Source organism: Palaemon carinicauda, chromosome 11 (genome assembly GCF_036898095.1).
Source record: "Palaemon carinicauda isolate YSFRI2023 chromosome 11, ASM3689809v2, whole genome shotgun sequence".
Taxonomy (NCBI): domain Eukaryota; kingdom Metazoa; phylum Arthropoda; class Malacostraca; order Decapoda; family Palaemonidae; genus Palaemon; species Palaemon carinicauda.
The window spans coordinates 65,276,261-65,288,737 of NC_090735.1; the positions used below are offsets into that span (position 1 = coordinate 65,276,261).

Genomic DNA, 12,477 nt, shown 5'->3' on the forward strand with positions numbered 1-12,477 from the left:
AGCTTTTTAAGACATTTGATATCTAAAAATAACTTCACCGCTTTAGTGAGAATATGTTTTTCACTTTTGTTGTATATAAGACGATTGTTGCTTCTCCAAGATAATTCACTGAACGATCAGTTTCCATGTCAAAACTGTATATGTTTAGACAAGAAACGAACATGGAGATATTTGCCTTTTTCATACACGTTTTATTCAATTTTTTTTATTTATTTCAAATCTTTCTTGTTTGATCATTGTAATTTGATACTAGACTTTTTTTTTTATAAAGATAGCCACTAAAGATATGAATCTCTTTTATTGTAATTACGGAAATGTGTGATTTTATGACCCTATTACTCAAAACTGAGCCCGGCTTACTGTAAAAAGACTCATATCTAGTATGCCAAACTATTACAGAATCAGTTGTCAAATTACTTTTCCTCAAAAAGGCTTTATACATTCACATTTTCAAAGTCTGGGTCTAGTTCCTGAAAAGAAAATACAAAGCACAGAAAGCGAGAATTTAGGATAAAATCTGCACAGAACAGAAAGATTTTTTTTTATTTACAGAAACACCTCTTACATGGAAAATAATTTTTTTTTTTTTCAAATCAATATCTATATCGTACAAGAAGTGTTCAATTCCTGAAAAATAACTATTTAAAGTAACAGTCTTTTATAGCATATGTGGGCAGTAATTTTATCTGAGCTTAGAATCGGTATTATACAAAACTTCATGATTTTCTTCATCCCAACGAGGTAATAATTGTAATAGTTTCCCATATAGAAAAATCAGAGCATGGAGTGATTCTCTGCGCGTTACCAGACAATCAAATGAAAGTGTATCTTTACAGCCAGCTGTGTAAATGAAGACATCCATATTATTATTATTATTATTATTATTATTATTATTATCATTATTATTATTATTAGCCAAGCCACAACCCTAGTTGGAAAAGCAAGATGCTATAAGCCCAAGGGCTCCAGCAGGGAAAAATAGCCCAGTGAGGAAAGGAAATAAGGAAATAAATAAACGATATCAGAAGTAATGAAAAAGTTGAAATAAAATATTAAAAAAAAAACATTAACAACATTAAAACAGATAGTTAATATATTGACTAAAAGGACTTATGTTAGCCTGTTCAACATAAAAACAATTGCTCCAAGTTTGAGCTTTTGAAGTTCTACTGATTCAACTACCCGGTTAGGAAGATCATTCCGCAACTTGGTCACAGCTGGAATAAAACTTCTAGAATACTGTGTAGTATTGAGCATCATGACAGAGAAGGCCTGACTATTATAATTAACTGCCTGCCTAGTATTACGAACAGGATGGAACTGTCCACGAAGATCTGAATGTAAAGGATGGTCAGGATTATGAAAAATCTTATGCAACATGCATGACGAACTAATTGAACGACGGTATCAAAGATTAATATCTAGATCAGGAATAAGAAATTTAATAGACTGTAAGTTCCCGTCCAACAAATTAAGATGAGAATCAGCAACTGAAGACCAGACAGGAGAACAATACTCGAAACAAGGTAGAATGAAAGAATTAAAACACTTCTTCAGAATAGATTGCTCACCGAAAATCTTAAAACCCTTTCTTAATAAGTCAATTTTTCGTGCAATATGTTTCTCAAAAGTGAATTTGCTGTCGAGAATCACACCTAGAATTTTAAGTCATACAAAGTTATAGGCTGAGATCCGGATGTTGAGGAGCCATTGTCCTTGACCTACTTGCAATCATACTTTGAGTTTTATTAGGATACACCTTCGTACCCCATAATTTGCACCGCGCACTAATTTTATTTAGATCTCTATTAAGGGATTCACCAACCCCAGATCTACATTTAGGAGATGGAATAGATTACATCTATGAAAGCGACAGCAAGCTCCACTTATAGTATATATATTAATAATGGTTATTAATACTTCAATAGGGTAAATTATGATTATACAAAAACTATTGCAATAAAATGCGACTTAATGAGACTAAACTAAGAAAAAAGCAATATCTGGTGACCAGAAATGGCCGGGACGGAAGAAAAATGAGAAATTAATAAATCATAGTGAGGGACTAATGAGTCTAAATGTCAACAAATATCAAGGTTCAAATGGGAAATTGAAACTTGGAGCTTTGGTGAGGTGTCTGCAGGTGTTTTCTTTTAAAACAAATTCATGTTTAAAAGTTTCGCCTTTGTAGTACAAAGCCAGTTTAAACTTTTTTATCGAAACGTTAAAAATCTTGGTTATACAAGAAAAGTTTGATGTCTTCATTACGTACCATGGAGAAATGGCATTGCATGGTAGAATAGAGAAGTCTCTCTCTTGGAGATCTTGACATTAGTCTAGAACTCTAGACACTGAGGGCTATGACTGACTGTCTAAGAGCCCCCGTCCGGAAATAAGGCAATCTGTGTGTGTGTGTGTATGTGTGTGTGTGTATGTGTGTGTATGTGTGTGTGTGTAGTCTAGACACTCGACGTCTCCGAGAGGCTATCCTTTCAGTTAGGATTTCAAAATTAAAGGCAATAGAGGAAGGGTTGTTGTATATGAGGAGCAAACAATAGAGAAAATGGAAGGCTGGAGGATTCATATGTTTAAATACTCGTGGGGCACAGCCAATCATCTATGAATATCACCATCATCATTAGCCGTTACTAGTTTACTGCAGGGCAAAGGCCACAGACGTCATTTCACTTACGTCTGTTTATGGTCTTTCTATGTCAGTCTATACCGGCAAATTTTCTTATCTTACCATTCCATGTATATATCAATGAATATATCCGTAAGTAAAACAATGTTATTCAGATATGGCCCAAATCGGCACATCTGTCTGTTTAAACAATAGCCTACAGGTCTTTTAACTCCCAAAGAATTCTTATCTTATCATGACGGCATATGGCGTTGTTCTTAACAAAAAATGACGTTGATAAAAACGTTTGGAAACTTATCAAAAATATTTAATATGTAAATTTATATTATGATTGGTCTACACATACATAAGCGCAGGATTATATACTGTACAGTCCGCTCCTAACGCCATTCTCTTAATTAGACAAACGCAAACCAAGACAATTTGGACGAATCTGTTAATGTTACTACCTATTATCCGCGCACTTGAAATTAATAAACCTATTACACATAGCGCTTTAGTTTCCTATCATAAGCCGGATATTCACCTTAATGATAGCATAGTCTCTCTCTCTCTCTCTCTCTCTCTCTCTCTCTCTCGTACATACACACACACGTATATATATATATATATATATATATATATATATATATATATATATATATATATATATATATATATAAATTACAAGAACAAGAGAATCTTATATAGAGTTAAAAGAGGGCCATATGTTTTGCTTCCGAGGACATAGGAACAAAGAAAATGGAGTGGATTTTCTCATTAATAAAAATCTTGCAGGTAACACAAAAAAAAAAAAATGTAATACTAGTGATAGAAGTGCAGGATTAATTATCAAACTAAATAAGAAGTATAAATTGAAGATCACCAACAACATTCCATACTGAGAAAGAAATTTAAACTTTCTTATGAAGATCTGAAGACATCTATGAAAAAAATAAGACTCATTTTACATTTGTTTTGGGTGATTTCAATGCTGAAATAGGTCAAAAGAAGAGAGGAGAATCAGTTGTAAGTAAATTTGGAGTAGGCACGAGGAATGACAGAGGAGACTTGCTTGTAAAATTTGCTGAAAGAAACAATCTTAAAATCAAGAACATATTTCTTTTATAAAAAGGAACATAGAAATTGATATGAAGAAGCCCACATGGAGAAAGAAAGAACGAAATAGAATTTATTCTCGGTGAAAAAGTTAATTTAGTTAAAGATGTAATAGTTAAAGTCAAGCGACCATAGAATGGTGAGAAGTAAAGTTCGTACAGATCTAAGGAAAGAAAGAGAAAAACTAATTTTAAGAAAAGAAACAATCACTCATATGATAAGAAAACATCTGATGGGTTTAGTTTATCAATACAAAATAGGTACTCCCAACTACATGATGAAATAGAAGCAAGTAAAGAAAAATGAACAGTAATTTGATAAAATTTTTAATGGAATCAGCACATGAGAGAGATGAGAATTTTGCTAAACAAGATAAAGGAAAACTATCAGAAAAAAACCATAAACTTTATAAAGAAAAGATTGGAAATGAGGGTAAAATCCAAAAGAGATGAAATAGAATTGGCTTAACTAGCCAAAACAATAAACAAACTAAAAACAGAAGACATTCGTAAACACAATTAGGCCAAAATAGAGGAAACACTAGATAGGAAGAATTATCAAAATGAGAAAAAGAAGACTTGGAAGAAGATGCCAACAGATGTTTGCTTTAAATCATGAATATGGAAATATTATCATAAAAAAAGATGAAGTGATAAAAATTGCAGAGGGTTTCTATGCAACGATATACAATAGTAATGTAAGAAATAACTTTGCTAATAGAAATAATCAAACCCCTGAGCTGGAACTAGACGTAACAGTAGGAGAAGTGAAGAAACCATTAAAAGGTATGAAAAGAGCCAAAGCAGTAGGAGAGGATGGCCGAACAATTGATATAATAATTAGATGGTGGAGATTCCATAGTAGTAGCACTATCTGAACTTTACAAAAAATGTCTGCCGGAATGCTCTAGGCTTACATCTTGGAAAAATCTTATCATTATACTAATTCACAAAAAGGGAAACACAAAAGACCTGAAAAAATTACCGCCCAGTAAGTTTACGGTCAGTACAGTATTATATGAAATATTCACGAAGATCATGTTATGCCGAATAGAAAGACCATACCCATGTAATTAACCAGCTAATGGAAAATTCAACAGAGTATGACAAACAACTGGGTATGGAATTTATAGATTATCAGAGAGCTTTTGATTCTGTCAAAATTTCTGAAGTAATGAAAGCACTTCAAAAACAAGGGATGGATGAATCTTATGTAAAAACACTCGAAGAAGTACAGCAATCCTAAAACTACATAAAGATAGTGAGAAAATTCCCATTGAGAAACGAGTTAGTCACGGAGACTCCATATCTTCTGCATTATTTACAGCATTCCTAGAAGAAGTTTTAAAAATCTTAGATTGGAATATGTAGGAATTAACATTAATGAGAAATAAACTAACAACTTGAGATTTACAGATAACATAGTTGTGCTTAGTAAATCAGGAGAGGAACTACGAAAGACTATAGAAGATTTGAATAGAGAAAGCAGAAATGTAGAATTAATAAGGAATATTAGTAAAACTAAGATAATGGTAATTGGAAATGCAGACAACAAATAAGAGTTATGGACGAACTTCTAGAGATAATTCGTGAATATACATACTTAGGACAGATAGTAAGTGTTTCCCTAGAGCATGATACCGAAATTAAAAGAAGGATAAGTATAGAATGGAGAGCTTTTGGTAAACAAAATTATATTATGAAATGTTAAATGCCACCTTCTCTAAAAAGAAAAGTATTCAATGAGATGGTCCTACCAGTATTAACTTATGAATCAGGAGCTTAGAGCCTTACTAAAGCCATAGAACATAATAGAATGGAAAGAATAATTATGGGAATAACACTAAGAGACAGAAAAGGAGTAACATGGATATGAGAGAAAACTAAAAGATAATTTTATTTTGCTGTGACCAAGTTGTGGAATGATCTTCCTAATCGGGTAGTTAAATCGGTAGAACTTCGAAAGTTCAAACTTGCAGCAAATGTTTTTATGTTGAACAGGCTGATATAAGTCTTTTTAAAGTATATATGAAATATCTGTTTTTATGTTGTTAAGGGATTAGTAAAAAATAGAGGATTGGGCATGAATGTAAAGAGAGTTCTATATGAGAAAGTGATTGTACCAACTGTGATGTATGGATCGGAGTTGTGGGGAATGAAAGTGACGAAGAGACAGAAATTGAATGTGTTTGAGATGAAGTGTCTAAGGAGTATGACTGGTGTATCTCGAGTAGATAGGGTTAGGAACGAAGTGGTAAGGGTGAGAACGGGTTTGGCCATGTTGAGAGAATGGAAAATGGCTGTCTGCTAAAGAAGGTGATGAATGCAAGAGTTGATGAGAGAAGTACAAGAGGAAGGCCACGGTTTGGGTGGATGGATGGAGTGAAGAAAGCTCTGGGTGATAGGAGGATAGATATGAGAGAGGCAAGAGAGTGTGCTAGGAATAGGAATGAATGGCGAGCGATTGTGACGCAGTTCCGGTAGGCCCTGTTGCTTCCTCCGATGCCTTAGATGACCGCGGAGGTAGCAGCAGTAGGGGATTCAGCGTTATGAAGCTTCATCTGTGGTGGATAACGGGGGAGGGTGGGCTGTGGCACCCTAGCAGTACCAGCTGAACTCGGTTGAGTCCCTTGTCAGGCTGGGAGGAACGTAGAGAGGAGAGGTCCCCTTTTATTTTTTTATTTTTGTTTCATTTGTTGATGTCGGCTACCCCCCAAAATTGGGGGAAGTGCCTTGGTATATGTATGTATGTATGATGTTGTTATACTGTTTTCAAAATATTAATTTTGATTATTCATTATTTCTCATATCATTTATTTGTTTCCTTATTTCCTTTCCTCACTGGGCTATTTTTCCCAGTTGGAGCCCTTGGGCCTATAGCATCTTTCTTTTCAAACTACGCCAATAACCTTAGATGTCAGGATGCCAGAAACCTTTAAATCAATCAATCTATTCCAACTGGGGTTGTAGCTTAGCTAGTAGTAGTAGTAGTAGTAGTAGTAGTAGTAGTAGTAGTAGTAGTAGTAGTAGTAGTAGTAACAATAATAATAATATTTGGTTGGTAATCTGTTGTCAGGTGTATGAGAACAGAAGAGAATGTGCAACGAATATGTCAGACTACTCGTTGTGTGTGTAGGCAATAGAAAAATTAAATGTAACCAGATAGAGGGATACAATGTAGTACTGTCTGGCCAGTCAAAGACCCAAATCTCTCTATTGGCAGTATCACAACCGGCGGTTGGTACAGTACCCTGGCTGACATCTCTCTCTCTCTCTCTCTCTCTCTCTCTCTCTCTCTCTCTCTCTCTCACTATATATATATATATATATATACATATATATATATACATATATACACACACACACACATATATATATATATATATATATATATATATATATATATATATATATATATATATATATATATATATATATATATATATATATATATATATATATATATATATATATATATATATATATATATATATATATATATATATGTATGTATGTATATGCATGTGTGTATTATTGGACATATCTGGCGTATATACGTCCTAGATAATAAAATTTATAATTATTAGCACTCAAAACGAATAAATCTGTCCAAGAAAATCAAATCAAATCATCTTTAATTCCTAAAACTTTCAGTTACAAATAGGCTACTTTAAATACTTAAGGGATTGTACTGCACAACAGCAACAATTGCAGCCGTTTCTAATCCACTGCAGGACAAAGGCCTTTTTTATGTCAATTCGTGTTTTCATCACCACGCTGGCCAGTGCGGATTGATAATGGTGGGAGATTTTCGTCTAATGCTTACATCAAACCAACCTAATATGGGTGGCCCTGACTTGTACAGCTTTGTTGATTATTGCGATACGCAAAGGCCCCCTTTCACCATGTTAAGTTAACCTCACTCATAAAGGGTTATATAACCAAAAGTAGAGATTCATATGTTGGAATTAAATTGATACAGATGAAACACCCTTACTCAATGTGCATCCACATGTTATTCTTATTATCAATATTTCATTATTGCGCGTAGGACCAATGAGATACTACCGCTAGAGAGTTATGGGGTCCTTTGACTGGCCAGACAGTATTACATTGGGTCTTTCTCTCTGGTTACGGTTCACTTTCCCTTTGCCTACACATACACCGAATAGTGTGGCCTATTCTTTACAGATTCTTCTCTGTCCTCATACACCTGACAACACTGAAATTACCAAACAATTCTTCTTCATCCAAAGGGTTACTGCACTGTAATTGTTTAGTGGCCACTTTCCTCTTGTTTAGGGTAGAAGAGACTCTTTAGCTACGGTAAGCAGCTCTTCTAGGAGAAGGATACTCCAAAATCAAACCATTGTTCTCTAGTCTAGGGTAATGCCATAGCCTCTGTACCATGGTCTTCCACTTTCTTGGGTTAGAGTTCTCTTGCTTGAGGGTACACTCGGGCACGCTGTTCTGTCTTGTTTCTCTTCCTCTAGTTTTGTTCACGTTTTTATAGATTGTATAGGGGATATTTATTTTAATGTTACTCTTAATTTTATTTTTCCTTGTTTCCTTTCCTCGCTGGGCTATTTTCCCTGTTGGAGCCCCTGGGCTTATAGCATAATGCTTTTCCAACTAGGGTTGTAGCTTAGCAAGTAATAATAATAATAATAATAATAATAATAATAATAATAAATTAATTAAAACACATTCATATTCAATCCTGCTGTCTTTCATAGTTATCGGGACCAAGTTGTCATTAATATTTATTTGGATGCTACCACGATTTCATAAACTTTTTATCTTTCCTATCATTATAAACTTAGGTTTGTTTTCATTTAGTTTTATTTATTTGTCAGCCATTCACTAACACAAGTGGGAATTTGATTTAAATTCTCAGTTGTATCATCAGTGCCATAATATAAAAAAGAATGACGCCAATCGTTGTTATATTGTTTTGGCATTACAAGTCACATTATCACAGTTAGATCAGTTGACATTCTCGTTCACAGTGTTGCCAGATCTGGAGATTTAATCCTAGATTTGAGGATTTTGGGTGTCTGATGGGGATGTTCTGTACAAATTTCTATGAAGAAGAAACGAAGATAATCATCCTTTTTATTGTTGCAATTAGTTTACTTGCCCTTATATGAAGTATAGTGAATAATTTATTTATTACTAATGCCTACATGATCAGAAGAAAATATATTTGTGGAAATGGGGATTTTTTAATACGAGTTTTGGGGAATTTTAGACTAACTCACCTGGCAACAGTGAGTCACGTTATCACAGTGACATCTGTGTTATACTGACAGTTATATACATTATTTTGACGTTTAGTTGCTAAATTAATCTTCCGGCGGGTCCGAGTCGTTACTTCGCGCTGACAATATCTTAGAATTTGTGCTGCTGTTTTTATTTAAAATTTATTTATATTAGTGTTTATTATCGTATTTCTACAATCCTTATGCGTATGGATAAGAGATATCGACTTCAACGTATGGGGTTCAAGTTACTTGAAGAGGTAATGTATTTATTTTCATGTAAAACAAACGCCATTACTGTTAAGCTATGTATTTTATTATTTGTTAACAGGGTTTCATTCATATCTATAAGTAGAATTTTATGGAAAGTGACATGCGTCATTGTTAAAGGGTAAAGTTTTACTCTATTACAGATAATCATTTCGAACAGAAAATATATGTTTTCCTGTAGGAAATGGCGTGATTTAACCGAATTTGACCTTCATTTCAACCGCAAACAAACGTAACAACCAGTTCGGCCAACTTCAAGTAGCCGAACTGGTTGCTGTTGTCATGGATGAAATTAAGGTGAAAACCGCTTAAATCACGTTATTTTTTGCAGGAAAACATATGTTTTCTGTTAAAATATTTAAATATAATGTCTCTTGTTCAAATTCTGTCCTCACTTCACTGATCAAGAACGTATGTACTTTGCACGGTAACATTAGCAATGCTATGCTAATATGTATTTTAAAGCATTTTTCATATACCCTTTACACTATATAAAAGGGTACAGAACCTAACAAACCCACCTAACCTAACCTAGTAGTTGCCAGGTCACAACCCCTAGCCAGGGCAAGCCCCTGGACCCCCTTCCCAGGTCACAACCCATAGCCGGGGGCAAGCCCCCGGACCCCCTTCCCAGGTCACAAACTTGTACTGGCAAGCGGTAATGTTGAGCTGTGCACACTAAAATCATTTAAATTAACCCTTTTACCCCCAGGCTCTTTGGAAATTTCCAACCCTTAACCCCCAAGGGGCTATTTTTCCCCAGCACATTTTGCAGTATATTTCTTTTAAATTGCTCTAACAGCCTTAATTTTTGTCATAGAGAGGTCAGGTTGGTCTCATTCTCTTGGAAAATGCCTGAATTTTCTCAAAAAATTATCAAAAATATGAAAAAAATAAATTTTTATAGCATTTTTTTGCAAGGACGTACCGGTACGTCCATGGGGGTAAAGGGATGGGTTTTGTGAAACGTACCAGTACGTCCTTTGGGGGTAAAAGGGTTAAAGAAATTAATTACTTACTTTTATGATCCGGATGACGAAACTTGTGGGTCACCGGGGCGTTGAGACTGTGACGTCTTCTTAACTTCTATGAACGGCACTTGGGACACTGTAAACGTTGGGGTATTACATTATGTGATTTAAGGAAATTGTCAACATTGATTGACGTATCAAAAAATTCCCCATGAAATTTAGCAAATGCTTTTTAGTATTTCTATAACTTCCACCACAAAATACGAAAAAAGCCTCACTTGAAATAACAAAGACCTGACCAGGACTAAGGTTTCCACGGAAAAGGATTTGTTGGAAGGGGTATGAAGAGACCACTTGAAGAGATAAGGGAAGGGGTAGGGAAATATTAACCCCCACCTCCTGTGCAAACTTTCCATACGTATGGGTTCGTGATTGGTTAACGTTAAAAACAACGGAGTCTAGAGAGTAAACATGAATGAACTAAAATGCGAAACTTGTCCAGAGCAAGTATTTATGTGAAATCGGGGCATGACAAGGTAATAACAAAATGTATAAATGTAATATAGCAAGATAAAATGGAGTGTATGATAAATAATATTTAATGGGAATATATAATGAGGTGATTTTATAAGGTATCGGATAATAAAACGAGTAATACTGGGGTCAAACGTAATATGTATACGAGGGTATTACATAAAAGGAATGGTATAGTTGTACTGGATCAAGTCATTTACTTGAATAAAGCGGGTGAAGTCGAATAGTTAAATTTGGCGGTTGAGAAGAAGAAATCCTATTGGTGGAGGAGGAGTCTATGCGCAGGGGAGAGGAGTTTATGCGTAGAAGGTCGAAACCTGCTATGTACAAACAAACGAACGAGAGCAACTACAACCGACCAGTAGAATGTCAACAAATAAATGAAAAACACTGCTAATGTTAGCATGTTATGCTAACATTGATAATGTTAGCTTGCGCAGCTCAATATTATCGTATGTTTTCATCGGTTTATTATACATCCAAGAAGGTAATGTATAGAGAAGAAAAGGCTTGTTTTACTATTATATACCGTTTCCCCAGTATGTTTTCCCCACCCAAAACCCCGAGTTCCCACTGGGGTCCCCCATTATCGTTGGATATAGATATATATATTTCTGAAACTATTAATTTGCGACAGGAATGAGTGTCATTTTCGAAGAGAGCGGAAGTTTTTCTATAGAAAAAAGTAGTTTTTTTCCTTAGGTTACATTGCCCTGTAATACAGTACAATAATACCCTCTACAGTGATACCTCGGTAGTCGAACGACTCTATACTCGAACAATTCGGAGTTCGACCAAAATTTTCGAGAAATTTTTGCTGCGGTGCTCGACCAAAAATTCGGTACTCGACCAGCCGAACACGTGACGACCGCATGGGCTTTGTGATGATCGCGCCATCTCGGCCACTCTCGCTTGTTCGGGAAGCATCAGTTCTCTCGAGAGCGTCACTCAGACAACGCGCGATCAGCATTCGTTGTGATTTAGTGATTTTCAGTGCTTTTAATTGCTTTTTTAGCTTTCATAATGAGTCCCAAGAAAGTAATGAGTGTTAAGGGGAAGGAGAAGAGGAAAACAGTGCGAACAACGATCGAGTTGAAGAAGGAAATTATAGCGAAATATGAGAATGGTGTACGAGTGTCCGATTTAGCGGTAGAATACGGAATGGCGAAGTCGACCATTTCTACGTTTTTAAAGCATAAAGAAATGATTAAGAAGGCGAATGTTGCAACGGGAGTTACGGCGGTAACTAAGCAAAGGCCACAAGTGATTGAGGAGATGGAAAAGTTGCTTTTAATATTTATTAAAGAAAAACAGTTGGCCGGGGAAAGTGTTAGTGAAGCGTTCATTTGTGAAAAAGCGTTGCATATCTATGAAGAATTAGTGAAGAAAAGTCCGAGTACCAGTGAAAGTGATTCATTTACATTTAAAGCGAGCAGGGGTTGGTTTGAAAAGTTTCGTAATAGAACAGGTATTCATCGTGTTACTAGGCATGGGGAGGCAGCTAGTTCGGATCAAATTGCAGCCGATAAATACGTGGGGGAATTCGATCGGTACATAAATGAACAAAATTTGATCGCACAACAAGTCTTTAATTGTGATGAGACTGGGTTATTTTGGAAGAAAATGCCAGCCAATACGTACATTACCAAGGACGAGACGAAGATGCCAGGTCACAAGCCAATGAAAGATAGGCTAACATT

At 35.2% G+C, this 12,477-nt stretch overlaps 1 long non-coding RNA gene across 1 annotated transcript in view; it reads left to right on the forward strand.

Moving 5' to 3' along the window:
- The first annotated feature begins 9,074 nt into the window (after positions 1 to 9,074).
- LOC137649698 (uncharacterized) overlaps positions 9,075 to 12,477 on the forward strand; it is a 60,112-nt gene continuing 56,709 nt past the window's right edge. The window contains exon 1 of the long non-coding RNA XR_011045829.1: positions 9,075 to 9,262. This is a non-coding gene — a long non-coding RNA (uncharacterized lncRNA). The remainder of the gene's footprint in view (positions 9,263 to 12,477) is intronic.